The 12,254-nt window shown below is 39.5% G+C and overlaps 1 non-coding gene across 1 annotated transcript; it reads left to right on the top strand.

Annotated features, from left to right (window-relative positions):
- The first annotated feature begins 11,830 nt into the window (after positions 1–11,830).
- LOC118621547 lies at positions 11,831–11,934 on the top strand. The gene has a single exon (XR_004957723.1). It is a non-coding gene; the product is annotated as a U6 spliceosomal RNA (small nuclear RNA).
- Positions 11,935–12,254: the final 320 nt, after the last annotated feature.

The raw sequence follows: 12,254 nt of genomic DNA, 5'->3' as shown, positions 1-12,254 counted from the left end.
TGGAAAAATCAGCAGGAACTGAGACTGAGGGCGACTGAGGCAGCTGGAGCCCCAGGTAGCTCCTCCTAAGTAAGCGCACGGACTTACCCAGACTGGCAACCTCCAGGCTCCAGCACGGAGAAGGCAGCTTTCTCCTGGACAAACGTGTTGTCAGAGGCCTTTGTTCCTTTGGTGAGCCCTGCCCTGGGGCGGCAGACAGGCGCCATATCTGGGACTCCAGCAACTTGGCTCACACCGTTTGCCCCACTGTGGTAATTCCCTGAGGCCCCGCCCCACCCAACTTTCAGGCCCATCCAAGCTATTGCCAGTTGCTTTACCATAGGATTGGCCTGTCTTGGATCCTGCTTCAGGTTTTCCTAAATTCTTTCAAACAAGCAGCATCTGGTCTCAGCTAGCCCAATACTTCTCCTTAAGTAATACATAGAAACAAATACAAGGAGGCAGCCAAAATGAGGAGACAAAGAAACAGGTCCCAAATGAAATAGAACAAAACTCCAGAAAAAGAACTAAGCAAAATGGAGATAAGCAACCTAACAGATGCAGAGTGCAAAACACTGCTTATAAGGATGCTCAATGAACTTATTGAGAACCTCAGTGAACTTAGTGAGGGCCAGTCAGAAATGAAAGATGCACAGTCAGAAATGAAGGAGGCACTAACTGAAATAAAGAAAAATTTACACAGATTCAACAGTAGAGTGGGAAAAGCCAAGAAGCAAATCATCGATTTGGAATATAAGGAAGCAAAAAACACCCAATCACAACAGCAAAAAGAAAAAAGAATCCAAAAAAATGAGGATAGTGTAAGGAGCCTCTGGGACAATTTCAAGCATGCCAACATTCACATCTTGGGGGTGCCAGAAGGAGAAGAGAGAGAACAAGAAATAGAAAACCTATTTGAAACAACAATGGCAGAAAAATTCCCTAACTTGGTGAAGAAAACAGACATACAAGTCCAGGAAGCACAGAAAATCCCAAACAAGATGAACCCCAAGAGGCCTACACCAAAATACATCATCATCAAAATGCAAAAGGTTCAAGACAAAGAGAGAATCTTAAAAGCAGCAAGAGTAAAGCAGTTAGTTACCTACAAGGGAGTTCCCATAATATTGTCTCTGATTTCCTAAAAGAAACTTCGCAGGCCAGAAGGGAGTGGCAAGAAATATTCAGAGTAATGAAAAGCAAGAACCTACAACCAAGATTACTCTATCCTGCAAAGCTGTCATTTAGAATCGATAGCCATATAAAGAGTTTCCTAGACAAGAAAAAGCTAAAGGAGTTCATCACCACCAAACCATTAATATTTGAAATGTTGACGGGTCTTCTTAAAGAAAAAGATAAAAAATATGAACAAACAAAATGGCAACGAATACATATCTATCGAAACTGAATCTACAAACAAAACGAACAAGCAGAACAGAAAACATTCTCATAGATACAGAGAATATTTTGTTGGTTGCCAGCTGGGAGGGGGGTTGGGAGAATGGGTGAAAAAGGTGAAGGGATTAAGAAGTACAAATTGGTTGTTAGACTGACAAACCTCAAAGGGAAGGGGTGTTGGGGAGTGGGAAGAAATAAACCAAAGAACTTACATGCATATATGCATAACCAATGGACACAGACAACAGTGTGGGGAAAGGCAGGAGGGGGGCGGGAGTGGGAAAGAGGGGGTCAATAGGGGAACAATGAGAAACATCTGTAATACATTCAACAATAAAGATAAGTTAAAAAAATAAATAAGTAGAACAAATCTCTTTTTCTCTCCCCTCCCTTCCTTTCTTTCTCTAAAATCAATCAATAAAAAAATTTTAAAACAAGGAAAACCTGAAAAACTGTCACAGTGAAGAAGAGTTTCAGGAGACATAATTAAATGTAATGTGGTCTCCTGCATAGAATTCTAGAACAGAAAAGAATATTTGGCAAAAAATAAGGAAATCTGAATAAAGTATAGAAGCTAGTTAATAACAACATCTTAATATTAGTTCAGTAACAGTAACAAAGGTATCATACTAACTAGAGTAAGATATTAATAATGGGGGAATATGGGTGTGGGATATATGATAACTGTACTATTGTCTCAATTTTTCTGTAAATCTAGAACCTTTTTAAAGAATAGTCTATCGAAAAAAGAAAAAAAAAAGCATAACCACACAATTATAGGCTACAGCTAGTGAACTGTTGAAAATCACTACATCCCAAAACAAATCCCATCTGACCAAGGTATCATAAGTGTTTTCACACAAATAAAAAAACAAAACACAACATACCAGGCCAGCTATACAATACTTAATGTCCATAACTCTGAGCTAAAGCAAATCTTAATTCTCTCAACTCCTCTCAAAGAATATTTAAGGAAATAATTCCTTAAATCTTTTTTTTTTTTTTTTAATTATAGAGTCCAATAAATTACATGCCAGACACTGGAGATGCAGAGATGAATAAGAATCTCTATCTTGCCCGGCTGGTGTGGCTCAGTAGTTGAGCATCAACCCCTGCACCAAGAGGATGCCGGTTTGATTCCCAGTCAGGACACATGCCCAGGTTGTGAGCCAAATCCCCAGTGCCGGGCATGCAGGAGGCGGCCAATCAATGTTCTTGCTCATCGATGTTTCTACCTCTCTTCCTCTCCTTTCCTCTCTCTCTCTCTCTCTCTCTCTCTCTCTCTCTCTCTCTCTCAAAAAAAAAAAAAGAATCTCTGTTTTGTCTGGCCAGTATGGGTAAATGGTGTGGCTCAGTGGATTGAGTGTCCTCCCATGGACTGAGAGGTCCCAGTTCCATTCCCAGTCAGGGCACCTGTCCGGGGTTGTGGGCTTGATCCCCAGTAGGGGGCGTGCAGGAGACAGTCAACCAATGTTTGTCACATCCATGTTTCTATCTCTACCTAAAAAATCAATAAAAATTTTTAAAAAAAATACAAGTCTCTGTCTTTATCCAAGAGCTCATAGATAGGGATGGGGGTGAAGGAGAGGCTGGGGATCAAATGTAAAAAAAAATTAGAATAAGAAAAATCAGTGCTACAATAAAGTCTGCAAAATAATCATGGGAGCAAAGATATACTTTTATCTGGACAAAGTCAACTATGAAAATATATTTACAAAAAGAAGTGAGAGAAAATTCCAATATGCTTCATGAGACTTAAAATAGCTGACAGACAAGTAGGTCACTGGATATCAAGAGATTTTAGGGAGCATGAGTTTCAAAAGTATATTCATAGAGCAAATAGTTTTTTAAAAGTTAAAGAGAGAGAGAGAACAGCTAAATCTCCCTGCCCCTTAAAAAAAGTGTTTCAGCCCTGGCTGGTTTGACTCAGTGGTTAGAGCATCATCAGCCCATGGACCAAAGAGTCACGGGTTCAGTTCCAGTCAAGGGCACGTACCTCAGTTGTGGTTCGTCCTCAGCCCTGGTTGGGGCCATGCAGGAGGCAACCAGCTGATGTGTCCCTGTCACGTCACTGTTTCTCTCTCTCTCTCTCCCTCCCTCCCTCCCTCCCATTCTATCTGAAGACAAACAGAAAAATGTCCTCAGGTGAGGATTAAAAAAATTTTTTTTGATAGCCTTCAGGGAATTTGAAAACAAGAAATTAATAAATGTCTACATATTTTTCACAGGCAGACTTGTAACATTCCCAGTTACATTCTTAGTCATGAGAATTACTAAGAATGAAAGCACACACTTTTCTGGACTACTTAAATATATAATCCTAACATCCTCCTTCCTTTTTTCCTTCCAGTTTTCACTCAGTAACAATTATATTTCCTGACTTCCGTGTATCTTTCTAAACATTTCTTTCTATCCAAATTCTACCCATTACTTAAGTCCCAATAAACTCAATAGATCCCTTAAATAAACCTGTTTCCAAACTCTCTTCCACTGATTTTTCCTTTCTTTATATCACATATAATCTGTGTTATATAAGCCATCACATTTCTGTGTAATATATATCTAATATTTCATCAGTTTTATCTCTGAATAGTACATTTCTTTCATATGTACTGTGGTTTCTACTCTCAACATTCAACTACGTACTAAATTACTTATGCTTCATGGCTGCTTACAGAAACTAACTCTGGGTAATTTAAGCAAAAGATGAAAGGTTAGTGGGTAACTCATAGAACTCCCAGGAAATCTGCAGAGTTAGGCTCAGAAAACAAGCAGGCACAGAAAGAGGCACAACCAGAACCACTAACAAAATCATGACACACTATCAGCCTGATAACATTGCTGCCTCCATCATAAAACCACTGATGCTTCTGACATTGTATGGTGCTGTCACCACCACCACTATAAACAGTTTTCCATTGTTCCTTGACATCAGGAACTGACTGAAAATATGGGGGCTGATATATCTGGTTGGTGAAACTCGGGTCAAGGTCTCAAACCCTCAGTGCTAAAAGAGCAGGTAAACTAAGCATCTGGCATTTTTCTGATTTTATAGAAGACACTGGACTGCCCGGGCAGTGTGGCTCAGTGGTTGAGCATTGGCCCATGCACCAAAAGGTTGCCGGTTTGATTCTCAGTCAGGGCACATGCCCAGGTTGTGGGCCCAATCCCCAGTGGGGGACATGCAGGAGGCAGCCAATCTATGTTCTCTTTCATCAATGTTTCTATCTCACTCTCACTCTCCCTTCCTCTCTCTCTAAAATCAATAAAGAAAAAAAAAAAAGATGCTAAAAAAATTTAATTAATTTTTAAAAAGACACAGGACTTATAAGGTGAGGAAATGCCTTGTCCCCAAGGGCAAAGGCTCAGATAACTGGTAGGAAAAAAAAGATAAAATGTTTATATATACATATAAAATTATTCTACCTTCCAAATTATTAAGGGCATATTTATGTAAAAATACTAGATTCTAAATAAAAGAACAGTATCTTAGAAGAGAAACAATATATTTAATACAAATAACATGAGTAGTACAAACAGAAATAATAGCAATCATTTACATATATGGATGGTAATATTAACCTTTCTCAGTTTAGATACTATTAAATCTGAACAGTAACTGTCATCTAGTCAAAGTAGCAGCAGTAAATCCAAACAGAAGCACAAGGATAAACAACTCTGTAATAAAATAGAGTGGCTAGACTTCTCTTTTTTTTTTCAATCTTCACCTGAGGACATTTTTGCATTTCAGATAGAGTGGGAGAGAGAGAGGAACACAGAGAGAGAAACACTGATGTGAGAGAGACACATCAACTGGCTGCCACACACTTAACCTCAACCGGGGCCGGGACAAACTGCAACTGAGGTATGTGCCCTTAGCGGAAACTGAACCTGGGTCTTTCTGGTCCGTGAGCCGACACTCCAACCGCTGAGCCAAATCAGCCAGGGCAGAATAGCTAGATTTGGTAAAGAAAAAACTCTAGAAGCTTTCTCACAATTCATCCATCATTTTAAAAGATTTGCATGTCAGACTTGGAATACATACAAAAGCTTAGAGTCTAATAACAGAAAATAGACTTTAGAAAAACAACTGGATATACTGCCCTGGCCAGTTTGACTCAGCAGTTAGAGCGTTGGCCTGCAGAGTCCAGAGGGACCTGGGTTTGGTTACCGGTAAGGGCATGTACTTCAGTTGCAGTTTGTCCCCGGCCCTGGTTGGGTCATGTGGGATGCGGGTGGCAGCCACTCGATGTGTCCCTTTCACATCGATGTTTCTCTCTCTCTCTCTCTCTCTCTCTCTCTCTCTCTCTCTCTCTCCCTCCCTCCCTCCCTCCCTCCCTCCCTCCCTCCCTCCCACTCTATCTGAACAAAAAAATGGAAGAAATGTCCTCGGGTAAAGATAAAAAAAAAAAAAAGAGAGAAAAACAACTGGATATAATAAAACATTATAGATGCTAAATGCTGCCATGGGAGGTTCAAAGGAAAGATGCCAGGGTAGGGATGGGGTGGAATGACACAAAGTCAGAAAAGACTTTGTTAAAGAAGTGTTCTTAAGCATCTGGAATGATAAAATGGATAGCATAGAAAAACAACAGGGAAAGGAAGAAGAACAAATAAAATTAAAATGCCATCCTGCCCTGGCCGGTTTGGCTCAGGGGTTAGAGCGTTGGCCCGCGGTCCAGAGAGACCCGGTTCGGTTCCCTCTAAGGGCACGTACATCAGAGTTGCAGTTTGTCCCTTGCCCCAGTTGGGGTTGTGCAGGAGGCAGCCACTCGATGTGTCTCTTTCATGTCGATGTTTCTCTCTCTCCCTCCCACTCTATCTGAACAAAAATGGAAAAATGTCCTTGGGTGAGGATAAAAATAAATAAATAAATAAATAAATAAATAAATAAATAAATAAATAAATAAATAAATTGCCATACTAACATGAAATAGGCCTAGTCCATTTATCCCTCCAAACAGTTTTAAACAGATGAAAATAAGTTTATATGAATATATTATCAAAACCAAAAAGATGTCAATCAATGGGTCACTGGGATTTATTTTCCTAAAAGCAATAAATCCCAAGTCACAAATTCCACCCCTCCCTGAACTCACCCATTTGCAATTCTCTCATCAAGAGGTGGAATCCTACTTCTTTACCACTTGAACCTGTGCTAGCCTTGTGACTTGTTTTCACCAACAGAAAGTGGAGGAAGCAAAGTAGTGCCAGTTAGTTCACTTCCTGAGCTTTAAGAGGCCTGGCACAAATCCTATATTCTTCCTAAGGAGAGAAACTACCATGTGACTAACCCTTATGTAGCCTGCTAGAGAGTGAAGAACCCCATGGAGAAGGTGGCTCAGTTGTCCCAACCAAGGTAAGCCAAGTCTGGCACAACTTAAACTGCTAACATGCAGAATAAAGAAATAAAAAAGCTAAGTAAATAATTGTTGTTCTAAGCCATTAAGTTGGACTATTTTTTATACAGCAAAAGTTAACTGAGGTAATGGGTTTGGAAAATATGTGGACAAAGTTTCTAAATTAAAAGGTGTATATTCAGCATTACGGAATTTCTAAAGTCGAGAAATGATAAAAATTTTCAGATTTCCTCAGCAGAGTATTTCAGAAAATGTCCATAGCCCCTACAATATTTTAAGAAAACAAATGGGCCCTGGCCAATTTGGCTCAGCGGTTGGAGCATCAGCCCGTGGACCAGAGCGTCCTGGGTTTAGTTCCCGCTAGAGGCACGTATCAAAAATAAATATAAAAACAAACAAAAATCAGATGGGCCTGGCTGGTGTGGCTCAGTGGTTGAGCGCCGACCCATGCACCAAGAAGTCGCCAGTTTGATTCCTGGTCAGGGCACACGCCCACGTTGTGGGCCAAATACCCAGTGGGGAGCATGCAGGAAGCAGAAAATCAATGTTCTCTCTCATCGATTTCTCTCTCTCTCTCTCTCTCTCTCTCTCTCTCTCTCTCTCTCTCTCATCAATAAAGAAAAAGAGTTTAAAATAAAACAAATGGACAAATGGGTAAGAGGTGATCTAAAAGTATAAATGCTCAAATATTCATCAACAGTAGGATGGTTAAATAAATTGTGATATATTCTCACAATGGATTACTACAGAGCAATGAGAATGAGCAAACTACAGCTATATGCAATTATATTTATGGCTCTCACAGCCACAAAAGTATATATGAAAGTTAAAAACAGGCAAAACTAATGTATGCTGTTTGGAGTCAGCATAGTGGCTAGCCTTAGGGGGCTTGTGACTATAAGACAGCATAAAGGAAGTTTCCAGGAGCTAGTAATGTCCTGTTTCTTGATCTGGGTGCTGGTTACATTGGTGTGTTCAAATTGTGAAAACTTCATCAAGCTGTAAGCTTATACCTAGTGTACTTTTGGTATATATAATAAAAGTTTTTTTAAAGTATACATTATTCTACATAATTGATAGTTATTACATTTATTTACTTACTTATATGTACTGTACTCCCAAAATTTTATTAGAAACTTCAGACATACACAAAAACTGTAAGAATAGTATACATATAGTGCTGTATTCTGATTGGCATCTCTAATGATCTTTCAGCTCAATACTTCTTTTTTTTATATATATATTTTGTTCAGATAGAGTGGGAGAGAGAGAGAGAGAGAGAGAGAAACATTGATGTGAAAGGGACACATCAAGTGGTTGCCACCCTCACAACCCAAGCAGGGCCGGGGACAAACTGCAACCGAGGTACATGCCCTTAGCGGGAACCGAACCCGGGTCTCTCTGGACCGCAGGCCGACGCTCTAATCGCTGAGCCAAACCGGCCAGGGCAATACTTCTTTTTTTTTATCCTCACCTGAGGACATTTTTCCATTTTCTGTTCAGATAGAGTGGGAGGGAGGGAGAGGATGAGAGAGAGAGAGAGATAAAGAGAAACATCGACGTGAAAGGGACACATTGAGTGGCTGCCACCCGCATGACCAACCAGGGCCGGGGACAAATTGCAACCGAGGTACATGCCCTTAGTGGGAACCAAACCCGGGTCTCTCTGGACCAGAGGCTGACACTCTTACCGCTGAGCAAAACTGTCCAGGGCAATACTTCTTAATCAAAATATAGTTATTTTGCCCTAGCTAGGTTAGCTCAGTAGTTAGAGTGTCTTGGGTTCAATTCCTGGTCAAGAGCACATACCTCGGTTACAGGTTCAATCCCCGGCCCTGGTCATGTGGGAGGCAACCAATGTTTCTCTCTCCTTCCCTCGCACTCTATCTAAAAACCAATGGAAAAATACAGAGGTATTTGAAAAAACCGCGATAGAGTGAAGCCACAACCTTCAAAGCACGAAGTGACAAGGGACAACTGTATATAAATAAAGAATCCTACTTTGCAGAAATTCGTTTATCACGGTAGAGTCTGGAACTTATTAACCGTGATAAATGAGGGCCAACTATATCCTCAAGTGAGGATTAACAACAACAACAAAAACTGTTATTTTGTTTTTCACTCCTAACTCAATCCCTTCTTAATAAAAACATAACTACCTATCAAACCTAAACATACTACCTATCAAACCTAAACATTCTGGGAGAAAAATCAGGAAAACAGGAACAAGCATTGTTTAAGTGCATGTGTATACGAATCTTCTATAGCTCTCATTGGAATTAGAGTCTTTTGACCTCCTTGCTATTTTCTTGAAGCAGTTAATTGATATATGCAGGCTGGAAAATAAACAATCTAAAAATACAAAAAGTCTAGCCCTGGCTAGGTAGCTCAGTTGGTTAGAGCATCATCCTCGTATGCCAAGGTTCTGGGTTTGATTCCTGGCCAGGGCACATACAAGAATCGACCAATGAATACTAAAATAAGTAGAACAATAAGATGTTCTCTTTCTTGCTCTAAAAAAAAAACACCCCAAAACTTAAAAATATATAAAAATTCTAGCTGGAGTTCATAGGCAGATAGTAAAATAGACTAAGGAGATGAAAGAGGATCGTGAATGAAAAAACTGAGTATATAGGCATTCTTTCCTAGAGTAGGGAATTGGTGAGGGTAGGAGAGGGAGCTCCCTTAGAAAAATCCCAATGGCCAAATTCTAAGAACCACTGCATTTGCACGTTTCATTTAAATATACTCACTTAATATTCACACACACACACACACACACACACACACTCACATATATTCTGAGTTTTATTATTACTGTTTTAAAGGTTATCATTACTTCAATTTTTCTTCTTTATTCATCTAAACACTCATACACTTTAGGGTGAAGAAATGTAAGACAGCACTGAGAAGACCTGCTTAAAAAACCAACATAGGTGCAAACACCTATATATACAGTACAACATCTAATGATGTAGTCTACGGAATCATGTTTTTCTATTGCTGTTACTCTAGGGGGGGAAATGAGCCAATAATGTCACACTTACAAAGTTTACACAGGTTCCAATATTTCTTTTTTTGTGTTTTGGATCAGATGAGAACAGAAAACTATGTCTATTTATTAAGTCCAGAACTGTCACAAGACCCTAGACTTGAGTTAATGAAGAGATACAGATACATCATGTTCTTAGGCAGTAAGCCAATATTATAGATAATGCAATAGTCCGTTACATTATTATAAAGACCATTTCTTTCTCAACCTAAATCCATAAAGTCAATGTAATTCCAATCAAAAGGGGAATTGGATTTGGGAAAGAATATAACAAAACATTTTTAAAGCTAGTCTAGGAAGAGTAAACATGAGGATAACTTTACCCTGTTACAATAGCCTAACTCTTACATGGCACTTAATATGTGACATAACATTAAAAGAGTTTTACATATATTATTAATATATTTAATCCTTACAATAACCCTATAATATAGATAATATTATAATCCTCATTTTATAGATAATACTGAGGTCTAGAGAATTGAAATAATTTGCACTAAGTCATCTAACTAGTAAATGGTAGAATTGGCATTCAACTAGTCTAACCCCAGAGTTAAGCTCTTAATTTAGTTATATCATGCTACGCCTCCTCTAAGACATAATATCTCATAGGCCCACAACAGATCATTAAAAGTATGATATGATGATATAACAGATGATTGTACTAACAAGAAAGCCCAGCAACAGATCCAAATATATGTAACAATTTAGATTATGATAAAGATGGTATCTCAAATCAATTAAAATCTTTGAAGAATATTCACTAAATGATGAAAGGACAATTGACTAGTCAACAGAACATTTTTAAAAAATGAGATTCCTACAGTACACTAAAATGAATACAAAATGGTTTTTAAAAACTAAACTTAAAACCAAAATATTTAGAGAAAAAAAAAATACAGGGTAATAATTTTATAATCTCGGGGCGAGGAAGTACTTTTTATTTATTTTTAGACAGAGTAGAAGGGAGGGAGAGAGAGAAATACTGATGTGAGAGAGACACATTGATTAGTTGCCTCCTGCTCGTGCTTCAACGAGGTGCCCTTGACGGGATCGAACCACAACCCTTTGGTCCACAGGCTGATGCTCTAACCACCGAGCCACACCAGCCAGGGCAAGGAAGTTCTTTTTAAATTAGACATGAGCCACCTGGCCGGTGTGGCTAAGTGGACTGAGTGTCATCCCATGGACTGAGTGGCCCAGTTTCATTCCTGGTCAAGGCACACATCTGGGTTTCTAGCTCAATCCCCAATAGGGGGTGTGCAGGAGGCAGCCAATTGATTTTTCTCTCTCACATCAATGTTTCTATCTCTCTCCCTTCCTCTCTCTCTAAAAAGTAAGTAAAAACAAATTTAAATAAATAAATAAAAATAAGACATGAGCCCTGGCCGGTTTGGCTCAGCGGTTAGAGCGTCCGCCTGCGGTCCGAGCGTCCGCCTGCGGTCCGGAGAGACCCGGGTTTGGTTCCCGCTAAGGGCATGTACCTCGCTTGCAGTTTGTCCCCAACCCTGGTTGGTCGTGTAGGTGGCAGCCACTCGATGTGTCCCTTTCACATCGATGTTTCCCTCGCTCTCCCTCCCACTCTGTCTGTACAAAAAATGGAAAAATGTCCTCGAGTGGGGATAAAAAAAAAAAAAAAAGTAAAAACAAATTTAAATAAAAAAAAAAAAATAAGACATGAGCCCTGGCCAGTATGGCTCAGCAGTTAGATCACTGGCCCACGGACTGAGGGGTCGCAGGTTCAATTCCTGATCAAGGGCACATACCTGGGTTGCAGGTTTGATCCCTGGCCCTGGTTGGGGTCGTGTGGGAGACAACTGATCGATGTCTCTTTCTCACATCGATGTTTCCCTCCCTCCTTCCCTCTCCCACCATTCCTCTCTTTCACTCTCTCTAAAAATCAATGGAAAAATATCCTCAGGTGAGGATTACCAAAAATAAATTTTTAATGAATAAGTAAATTAAACATAAAATTCAGAAAGAATTTTAAAAAAACTACAAATTTCACTAAAATACAAACTTCTATAAGACTGAAAACACAATGCTCATTATGGCAGCACATATACTAAAATTGGAACAATACAGAGATTAGCATGGCCCATGCACAAGGATGACAGACAAATTCATGAAGCGTTCCATATTTTGGGTGATGGAAAGTATAGCAGAGGGAATACAGTCAATAATATCACAATAACCTTGTATGGTGACAGACGGATACTGTACTTTTCATGGTGATCACTTTGTAAAGTATATGAATGTCAAGTCACTATATTGTACACTTGAAACTAATATTGTATGTCAACTATACTTTAATTTAAAAAAAGAGCTTTAAAGCCCAGCCAGTGTGGCTCAGTGGATTGAGCACCATTCCATGGACTGAGAGATCCTAGTTTGATTCCCGGTCAGGGCACATGCCCCAATTGCAGGTTCAATCCCTAGCAGGGGGTGTGCAGGAGGCGTGCAGG

The sequence above is a fragment of the Molossus molossus genome, unplaced genomic scaffold (genome assembly GCF_014108415.1).
Source record: "Molossus molossus isolate mMolMol1 unplaced genomic scaffold, mMolMol1.p scaffold_m16_p_1, whole genome shotgun sequence".
NCBI lineage: Eukaryota > Metazoa > Chordata > Mammalia > Chiroptera > Molossidae > Molossus > Molossus molossus.
The sequence above is the reverse complement of the archived record's forward strand: the minus strand, read 5'-3'. Positions and strand labels throughout refer to the sequence as shown.